The sequence below is a fragment of the Trachypithecus francoisi genome, unplaced genomic scaffold (assembly GCF_009764315.1).
Source record: "Trachypithecus francoisi isolate TF-2019V2 unplaced genomic scaffold, Tfra_2.0 Contig00245, whole genome shotgun sequence".
NCBI lineage: Eukaryota > Metazoa > Chordata > Mammalia > Primates > Cercopithecidae > Trachypithecus > Trachypithecus francoisi.
In genome coordinates, this window is record NW_022680524.1 from 147687 (window position 1) to 158484 (window position 10798).

The following is a 10798-nucleotide window of genomic DNA, read 5'->3' on the forward strand; positions in this document are numbered from 1 at the left end:
CAAGACCAGCCTGGCCAACATGGTGAAACCCCATCTCTACTAGAAATACAAAATAATTAGCCAGGCTTGGTGGTGGGTGCCTATAATCCCAGCTACTCAGGTGGCTGAGGCAGGAGAATCACTTGACCCAGGAGGTGGAGGTTGCGGTGAGCTGAGATCGCACCACTGAACTCCAGCCTGGGCGACAGAGTGAGACTCTGTTTCAAAAAGAAAGAAAACCTCTTACATTAGTGTTATGAATTTGTTTTTCTTTCTGGATGGACTGTGAGCTCAGCAAGACTACCTGAAAGATGAGAGATATCCAATTGATGTTCCGTTTGAACTAGTGAATGAAATATCCCTGGTATAATTGGCACATTAAGCTGGGAATACTAATTACATATACCTAAGAATGAATTTTAATTATATGCTGTACTCTCAGAAAGTAGGGAAGCAAAAATTACTGTGTGAAGCTTAAAGAAAGGAATAAATAATACTAAAGAAGGAATTTGAGAAAAAAAGAGGAGTGAAGGCCCTGCATGGAAAAAAGGAGTGAAGAGAAATCAAAGGTGGACATTTTCTTAGAGACAGGGTCTCACTATGCTGTCCAGGCTGGTCTTGAACTCCTGGGCTCAAGCTACCCTCCCACCTCAGCCTCCCAAAGTGCTGGGATTACAGGTGTAAGCCACCACGCCTGGCCTGAGATGGACATTAAAGACAGATTTGCCCTCTTTAGCATTTTGTCCTTACTATTTTATTTTTGTAAATAGGTAGGCTGATGTGACCTGATGAGAAAATATCTAGTATAAACACTGTGCAAACTAAGAATTGAAGACGTTGAAAAATTCTACTTTTTTTTTTTTTTATTTTTTAGACATAGTCTTGCTCTGTCACCCAGGCCGGAGTGCAGTGGTACGATCTTGGCTCACTGCAACCTCTGCCTCCCAGGGTCAAGTGATTCTTCTGCCTCAGTCTCCCAAGTAGCTGGGATTACAGGCACCTGCCACCGTGCCTGGCTAATTTTTGTATTTTTTTTAGTAGAGATAGGGTTTCACCATGTTGACCAGGCTGGCCTCAAACTCCTGATCTCAAGTGATCTGCCCACCTCAGCCTCCAAAGTGCTGGGATTACAGGCGTACAGTGCTGGGATTACATGCCTGGCCTGAAAAATTCTACTTTCTGTATTAGTTATTTTTTAATTGTTCTTAGTCTTCTTTTCATAAATGTTACTTTTTTGAAAACACGTTCTACATGTTCAGAGAAACTTCCCTAGGAAGGAACTATAGAAATGATCCCTTGCTGGGCATGGCGGCCCACGCTTGTAATCGCAGCACTTTGGGAGGCTGAGGAAGGAGGATTGCTTGAGCCCAGGAGTTTGAGACCAGCCTGGGCAAGACAGTGAGACCCTGTCTCTACAGAAAATTTTTAAAATAGCCCAGTGTGATGCTGCGTGCCTATAGTTCCAGCTACTCAGGAGGCTGAGGTGGGAAGATTGCTTGAACCTGGGATGACAAGGCTGCAGTGAGCCATGATGGCACTCTTGCACTCCAGCCTGGGTGACAGAGTGAGGCCCTGTCAAAAAAAAAAACGAAAAAGAAAAGAAAAAGAAATGACCCCCGAAAGCATAGTCATTAAATGTTACTTCCTGATGAATGCCTTTTTGTAAATGAATTCAAGATGTAGATAAATGAGAAATGAAATAGAGATAATTATATTTCAGTTATATAGCTCACTCATCCATTTGGATAATTTTTCCATATTCTATAAAATGTCACCATCTGCTGGGGAAGAAAAGATGCACAATTCAATTTTGTTGCATAAGTGGTATTTCAAATCAACATGATTACTTAGAACTATAGAACTTTTCCTTAGCAAGATGATTACACTAGCTCAGCTGGTGAAAAATTACCAGAACACACAGGCAAATACTATTCACCACTGTGCTTTGTTTGAGGATATTCTTTCTCCAGTGGGCAATTAAGATCAATTATCCTTTAAAATGTTTTAACAAGTAGCTCTTTTTTGTTGTTGTTGGTTTTTTGAGACGGAGTCTCACTCTGTCGCCCAGGCTGCAGTGCAATGGTGAGATCTCGGCTCACTGCAACCTCCGCCTCAGCCTCCTGAGTAGCTGGGATTACAGGCACACACCATCATGCCCGGTTAATTTTTGTATTTTTGTAGAGACGGGGTTTCACCATGTTGGCCAGGCTGATCTTGAACTCCTGACCTCAAGTGATCCTCCTGCCTTGGCCTCCCAAAGTGCCGGGATTACAGGCGTGAGCCACCTCACCCAGACTCCTTTTCTATTTTCTATTCATATGTTCACCTTTACATATGTACACTTTTACATATTTTACAAATAGCAGTTTGTGGGGATTTTTTTTTAGAGACATTGTAATCATCCAGTGGGTCCTTCTGTTAGAATAGGTAGACAGGCAGACATGAACAGGGCAGGAGAAGGCCCCAAGTCCCCAGGCAACCATCAGGTGATGGTCAGGTGGTTGTTAAACTGTCTCGCTAAAATAATAATTGCTCGCAGCTGGCACCAGAGAAGGGCCATCTCCCAAAGGATAGAAACACCTGAAGCTGGTAATGAGCAACTTCCAAATAAGATATCAGGAGTTAGGCGAACGGGCTCAAGTATGTACACTAAGAGGCAGAGTGGCGGAGTTTAACTGGTATATGACATTCCTCTAGGAATGCTTGACTGGTAAGGGAAAAAATACCTCAAATGAGCATGTGCCTAACTTCAGTAAACACACTGCAAGTGCAGCCTCATCCAAGTGCTGACAGGCCATGGCGCATGCAGACAGCCCACTCCAAGGAAAAATCGAGGAGAAATGGAAATCTCAGAACCATGTCAGTGTATAAAACCCCAAGTCAAGGGCTGAACAGTACACTTGGATCTCTCAAGTTGCCCACTTGACCCTCTTCCAAGTGTACTTTACTTCCTTTAGTTCCTGCTCTAAAACTCTTTAATAAACTCTCACTCATGCTCTAAAACTTGCCTTGGTCTCTCACTCTGCCTTCTGCCCCTTGGCCAAATTTTTTCCTCCAAGGGGGCAAGGATCGAGTTTGTTGTAGACCTGTTGGATTTGCTGCTGGTAACACTTCCTACCCACTACACAGACAAAATCAATTTACTGAGACCATGGCATTGCAATAAGGAGTTTGGCTGGGTGTGGTGGCTCACACCTGCAATCCCAACACTTCGGGAGGCTGAGACAGGTGGATCACTTGAGGCCAGGAGTTCAAGACCAGCCTGGCCAACATGGTGAAACCCCGTCTCTACCAAAAACATAAACAATTAAGGCCGGGCATGGTGGCTCATGCTTGTAATCCCAACAATTTGGGAAGCTGAGGCAAGTGGATCACCTGAGGTCAGGAGTTCAAGACCAGCCTGGCCAATATGGTGAAATCCTGTCTCTACAAAAATACAAAAATTAGCCAGGCATGATGGCATATGCCTGTAATCCCAGCTACTTGGGAGGCTGAGGCAGGAGAATCGCTTGAACCCAGGAGGCAGAGGTTGCAGTAAGCCAAGATCACGCCATTACACTCTAGCCTGGGTGACAGAGCGAGACTCAGTCTCAAATAAATAAAAGAAAAAAAGCCAGGCATGGTGGCACGTGCCTGTAGTCCTAGCTACTCAGGAGGCTGAGGCAGGAAAACCATTTGAACCTGGGAGGTGGAGGTTGCAGTGAGCCGAGATCATGCCACCGCGCTCCAGCCAGGGTGACAGAGTGAGACTCCATCTCAAAAAAAAAGTTTAATTGACATGAGGCTGGCCACACCACGTGGGAGATGGAATTATTACTCAAATCAATCTCCTGAAAACTCAGAAGTGAGGGTTTTTCAAGGATAGTTTGTCAGACAGGAGGCTGATTGGCTGGAAGTGCAATCATAGGGCTGTGGAAAACGGCCCTTGTGTGCCAAGTCTGCTTCTGGGTGGGGGCCACAAGACCAGTTGAGTCATGAGTCCATCTTGCCAGTCCAAGTGGAGCCATTCGGTGACCATAAATGCAAAAGCCAGAAAAGACATCTTGAAAGGCCAATTTTAGGTTCTACAATAGTGATTTATTTACAGGAGTAACAGGGGAAATTGCAAATCTTGTGGTCTCTGGAACAATGGCCATTAATCATTTAACTCCACCTACACCTTTTTTTTTTTGAGACGGAGTCTCGCTCCGTCACCCAAGCTGGAGTGCACTGGCCAGATCTCAGCTCACTGCAAGCTCCGCCTCCTGGGTTCACGCCATTCTCCTGCCTCAGCCTCCCGAGTAGCTGGGACTACAGGCGCCCGCCACCTCGCCCGGCTAGTTTTTTTTTTTGTATTTTTTAGTAGAGACGGGGTTTCACCGTGTTAGCCAGGATGGTCTCGATCTCCTGACCTTGTGATCCGCCCGCCTCGGCCTCTCAAAGTGCTGGGATTACAGGCTTGAGCCACCGTGCCCGGCAACTCCACCTACATCTTAGCAAAATTAGGCCCCTTTCATCTTTCTTGTTTTTTTTTTTTTTTGAGACGGAGTCTTGCTCTATTGCCCAGGCTGGAGTGCAGTGGCACTATCTCGGCTCACTGCAAACTCTGCCTCCCTGGTTCAAGTGATTCTCCTGCCTCAGCCGCCTGAGTAGCTGGGACTACATGCGCCCATCACCACGCCCGGCTAATTTTTGTAATTTTAGTAGAGACGGGGTTTCACCATATTGGTCAGGCTGGTCTTGAATGCCTGACTTCACGTGATCCACCCACCTCGGCCTCCCAAAGTGCTGGGATTACAGGCGTGAGCCACTGTGCCCGGCCTCATTAGTTTTACAAAGGTGCTTTAGTTTTGGGGAAGGGCTATTATAATTTAAACTGCAAACTGCATTTTCCCCAAAGTTAGCTTGCCCATGCCCAGGGATGACCAAGGCCAGTTTAGAGTTTAAAGGCAAGATGGGGGTTGTTTAGATCAGATCTCTTTCACTATCATAATTTTCTCACTGTTAAAATTTTTGCAAAGGCAGTTTCAATATCACCTCTCTTCTTAAGAGTTGCAAATATTCTTCCCAGTCTATAACTTGTCTGTTGATTTCCTATGGCATATGAGGACTAAACTCCCATCTTGAAATTCCTATCTGAGGGGCCTGGGGAGTCATGCCCTACAAACCACAAAAATCTAATTAGATTTTTAAAATTAACCTGACACAATAGGGCTTACTTTCCAACCTGACTCTGGTATAGCATCACATGATAGATAGCAGACACTGAAGGAAACCAAATTATTTTATCCCAAAATATATTTCTTTAACATATTTTAAGATGGCTGCCACAGGGCTAACACATTGAAATGGCTCTGCAAAGCTGCCTTTTGCAGTGGAAATTTGAATCGGTAGAGAATCTCCATTAATGCACCCAGGCCTTCCCTTCTAGGCCTTTCCCAGATCTAGGAGAGATTAACTGTGAGTCTGACGTCTTTAAGGTCTGAAAGAAACATTTACAATCTATTCTCTCTGAGGGCTGCTACCTGGAAACCTTCATCTACATAACAAGGTCCTCAGCCCCCATAACCCCCTTATCTTAACTCAAGCATTCCTTTCTACTAACTTTATGTCTTCAGACAACAGCTTAACTCTCTCAATCAACTGTCATCTAAAGAATACCTAAAACCGACCGGGTGCGGTGGCTCACGCCTGTAATGCCAGCACTTTAGGAGGCCAAAGCAGGCAGATCACCTGAGGTCTGGAGTTCCAGAACAGCCTGACCAACATGAAGAATCCCCACCTCTACTAAAAATACAAAATTAGCTGGGCATGGTGGTGCATGCCTGTAATCCCAGCTACTCAGGAGGCTGGGGCAGGAGAATCCCTTGAACCTGGGAGGCAGAGGTTGCAGTGAGCTGAGATCACACCACTGCAATCCAGTCTGGGTGACAGAGTGACACTGTCTCCAATATATATATATAAAATGAAGTCTAGGATTTATTTTATGGCTTCAGGGTTGTCCTTCTGGTTTATGCTCCACCATGATGTTATGTAATATTCATATATATATTTATTTATTTGAGATGGAGTCTCACTCTGTCACCAGGCTGGATTGTAGTGGCATCATCTCAGCTCACTGCAACCTCCACCTCCTGGGTTCAAGCGATTCTCCTGCCTCAGCCTCCCGAGTAGCTGAGACTACAGGCACGTGCTACCACGCCCAGCTAATTTTTGTATTTTTAGTAGAGGGGTTCACCATGTTGGCCAGGTTGGTCTCAATCTTGGCCTCTCAAAGTGCTGGGATTATAGGCGTGAGCCACCGCACCCGGCCCATATATTTTATATTTTATTATTTTTCATATTTAATTTTAATCCACTTGGAGTTTGTCATATATAATATGCAGGGGTCCAGGATTTTTTCTTTACAGATTTACATCACATCAATCCTATCAATTTTCACAAACTTAAAATACCTTTATATTTCGTTTTCCATACATACATGGATATATGTTGGAACTCTGCTTTCTACTGACATTTTTGTCAACCATTATAACTTAGCATTAAGTAGGTTTATAATTTTTTTTTTTGCAGCAGGGTCTCACCCTGTTGCCCAGGCTGGAGTGTAGTGGCACGATCATGCCTCACTGCAGCCTCAACCTCTGGGGCTCAAGTGACTCTTCCACCTTAGCTTCCTAAGTAGCTGGGACTACAGGAACAGACCACCATGCCCAGATTTTTTTTTTTTTTTTTTGGTAGTGATGAGTCTTACTATGTTGCCCAGGCTGGTCTCAAACTCCTAGGTTCAAGTCATCCTCCCACCTCAGCCTCCCGAAGTGTTGGGATTATAGGCATAAGCCACCATGCTTGGCCCCTCTCAACTTATTTTTTCATACTTCTTAAGCTAAACGTCAGACATTTAGTCTTCCATGTCTTGGGTGCAACTGGGTGGGAATGGTATTGTGGACAGTAAAGGAATTTTGCCAAAATAGTCATAGGTAAAGAAAGGCAGATTTATCAGAGAAAGTATGAAGATACGTTGCAAGGGTTCAATGGGCAGCACAGCAGAGAAAAGCCTGTCTGAGAGGCAGGGGCTGGAGGTTTTAAGCTTTATAAGGTTGTGCTGGAAAGGCTATGTGCAAAACAAGGGATTTGGGAACAGGATGTGTGCCAGCAGGTTGTTTGCAATTAGCCATCTATAGAACAACTGTTCTCTCTCACCTGGGGCACCTTCCTTCTTGTTGCTTACTTACTAGGACTCCACATTCCATATATCCTGATTCTGGATTTTTTTTGTTTCAGTGATCTCTTTAATTCTGCTCTATGCCACATTATTTACTTTAGTTTATAATGCCCTCTAATATCTTGTAAGATGAGTCTTCCCATGTTACCTCTATCCACCAAATACTCTTAGTTGTTCATATATTTTTTTCTGCCAATTAAAATGAAGTATAATTGTACTATAGGCCCCGATCCCATTTAGCATATTGGTTAAATTGCCTTAAATCTATCGATTAGGCTTAGGGACAATTTGGGTTTTACAGTATTAAGTCTTCACTAAGGAGTACAGTTTATTTTCCTTTATATAGATGATGTCCAACCTTCTGAGGGGGCTTATTTATACTTGTATTCTTGCTTTTCGAAGTGCATCATTTTTCCTATTATATATTTTTTACTAGTCACCATTCACATGTACATTACAGCTAATCCAGATACTACAAAGCCCATAGCTGGTATCTAGCTAGGATACTCATGCGTAGTAGCCACAATACCATTTTCATTTCAGAAAAGAAAGTAACAATGCAAGGGTGGACTTGAGACACAAAGGGAAAAAGGAACCTGGAAGATAGTATGCTAAATGAAATAAACTACACACAGATTGACAAATACTGCATGATCTCACTTAAAGGTGAAATCTTAAAAAGTTGAACTCATAGAAACAGAGAGTACAACAGTGGTTACCAAGGACTGGGGATGCAGGAGTGGGAGGCAGGAAATGGGGAGATGTTGGTCAAAAAATAAAAACATTCTTTTTTGGGGAGGGTGGGGAAGACAGAGTCTTGCTCTGTCGCCCAGGCTAGAGTGCAGTGGCGCGATCTCAGCTCACTGTAACCTCTGCCTCCCAAGCTCAAATGATTCTCATGCCTCTGCCTCCCAAGTAGCTGGGACTACAGGAGCGCGCCACCATACCCGGGTAATTTTTTGTATTTTTAATAGAGACAGGGTTTCACTATGTTCCCCAGGCTGGTCTAGAACTCCTGAGCTCTGGAAATCCACCCACCTTGGCCTCCCAAAGTGCTAGGATTACAGACGTGAGCCACCATGCCTGACCTAAAAGGTAGTAACATTCTAAGATGAACAAGTTCTGCAGATCTAAGGTACAGTATGGGTGGTGATGGATGTATTAGTTGATTGTGGTAATCATTACACAATGCATACATATATCACATTTTAAAAACCCACTGTTTTAGGTATAAAAAAATAAAGACATGTATTTTTTAAAAATTAAAGAAAAACAGAGAAAAGACGAGGCAAGCATAAGAAACCTAGTGCTTTTCATTTGAAGGCAGTGGTTTTTAAACAAGACCATTTTCACAAAAGGAATGAGAACATCTCAGTATTATATATTGATAAAATTCCCAAATAAATTTAGTCACAATAAAACAAGGTTGCTTATGCAGAACCCTTGAAATACAATGTATGTAAAAATATTTTTACTATTGTGCTCAAGAATAGAGATTTTGAGGACAATTCTTACATATTTAAGAAGGAAAAACTTTAGTTAATACTCAGACTTTATTCAACATCAGAAAATACACAATGAGAAGAAAATCTACAATTTAAATCAGCTTGCAGATACATTTACTTCTGGATCACAACTTACTCAGCATTAGAAAATTCACACTGGCTGGGTGTGGTTATTCACCCTGTAATCCTAACACTTTGGAAGGCTGAGGGCAGGAAGAGGCCTTGAGTCCAGGAATTCCAGACCAGCCTGGGCAACATAGCCAGACCCTATCTCTACAAAAAATTTAAAAATTAGTCAGCTGTGGTGGTGCACACTTGTCCCAGCTACTCAGGAGGCTAAGGTTGCAGGGTCCTTTGAGCCGAGGTCATAGTATGCTATGATCATGCCTCTAATTAGCCACTGCATTCCAGACTGGGCAACATAATGGCATCCTGTCTCTAAAATAAATATATAATAAATAAGAAAATATTTGGCTGGGCGCAGTGGCTCACACCTGTAATCCCAGCACTTTGGGAGGTTGAGGCAGGAGGATCACCTGAGGTCAGGAGTTCGAGACCAGCCTGGCCAACATATAGTGAAACCCTGTCTCTACTAAAAATACAAAAAAATTAGCTGGGCATGGTGGCGTGTGCCTGTAATCCCAGCCACTTGGGAGGCTGAGGCAGGAGAATTACTTGAACCTGGGAGGCAGAGGTTGCAGTAAGCCAAGATCACGCCGCTGCACTCTAGCCTGGGCAACAAGAGCAATAACTCCGTCTCAAAAAAAAAAAAAAAAAAAAAATTGGCTACATGCAGTGTTTTTATCACATTAACAGTCACTTTTTGAAAAGTCATCTGACAAAAACAACTGTTAACATTAGATGACAGTGACTTTGACAAAGCCCTATACTACTAGGGTAAAAATGACTGAAGAGATTGGCACAAAATGAGGAAAGGGGCTTCGTTTCTGAAAATACCAGCTCCACTCAACACTGGATGCTCTCCTGCCTATGGAAATCCACAGGGGCAGTTGCAGAGAGTGCTGCATGTTTCATAGTGTTGGGAGAGGACAATGAAAACTAACATTTACCAGGTGCCTGCCATGGACTATTCCTGGGCTTGAGGCTCTAAAGATGTTCCTTTGAACAATAACAGCAGCCATCTAGATTAGGTGGTCCTTAGTTATGGCAGAAAAGAGGGGACTGAGGCCCAAGAAGCTAGTAAGTGGTGGATTCCAGTCTTTTCTTCCAACGGATTAGTAGACACCAATGGCCCATGCAGAGTGTTTCTTGATTTTTGAATACTAACATCATGAATAGCAAATGCTGGCATGGCAATAAGGGTGTGCCCTGCATCTGGTCACATCTAAAACATCAGTCCCTTCTCTTTCTGCATAAACACTTGATCTTACAGAATCAGGATATGGAGAGATGTTGGCCAGGGCCACAGATCAGGTGGTTCTGCAGTTTGCAGTTTCTCTACTGTCCTCAGGACACTGTCATAGTATTAACCCTTTTCTGCCTAGTGATAGTGATATCTGAAAAGGTTATCAAATCACCTCTCCTCTAGAAATAAATAGGTTGGTATCTAAACCTGGCCATCAGTAACACATGACATGTAATTCTGAATGAGCAGTAATTCACTGCCCACGTGTCCAAGGGAAAACAGGCTCTTTTCCTGGGACTTGTACAGGAGGCTTGGAGAGGGTCACTTCCCAGGGTCTGGCTGTATTGAGTTTGCAGATTTGGGTTGTAACTCATCCAAACTATCTGGGGAATGCAAGTTAACCTGACAGGAGAAAGAGAAAGAGGAAAAAGATTCATGTTCAAATGGAAATTAAATACGTGTCTGATAGATTCCACAAATGTCTTGGACACATCTATGAACAGTGTCTGGCACCAGCTGGCTCCAGCACATAAGGGTTTGCTGTGTACCTGAGGGAGACTCTGTCATACTTGACCCAAGGAGGCCTGCTTGGTGACCAGGCAGGCATAGTAAGCATGGAGAACACACTTGGTCTCTTTCTCCCAGACCCAGACAGGAAACAGAAAACTTTCCTCAAGGCCACTACAGGCCTTTTTAGCGGGCTATGTTACCACTGGCTGGCATTCTCAGAGAAAACACCTCTCCGCT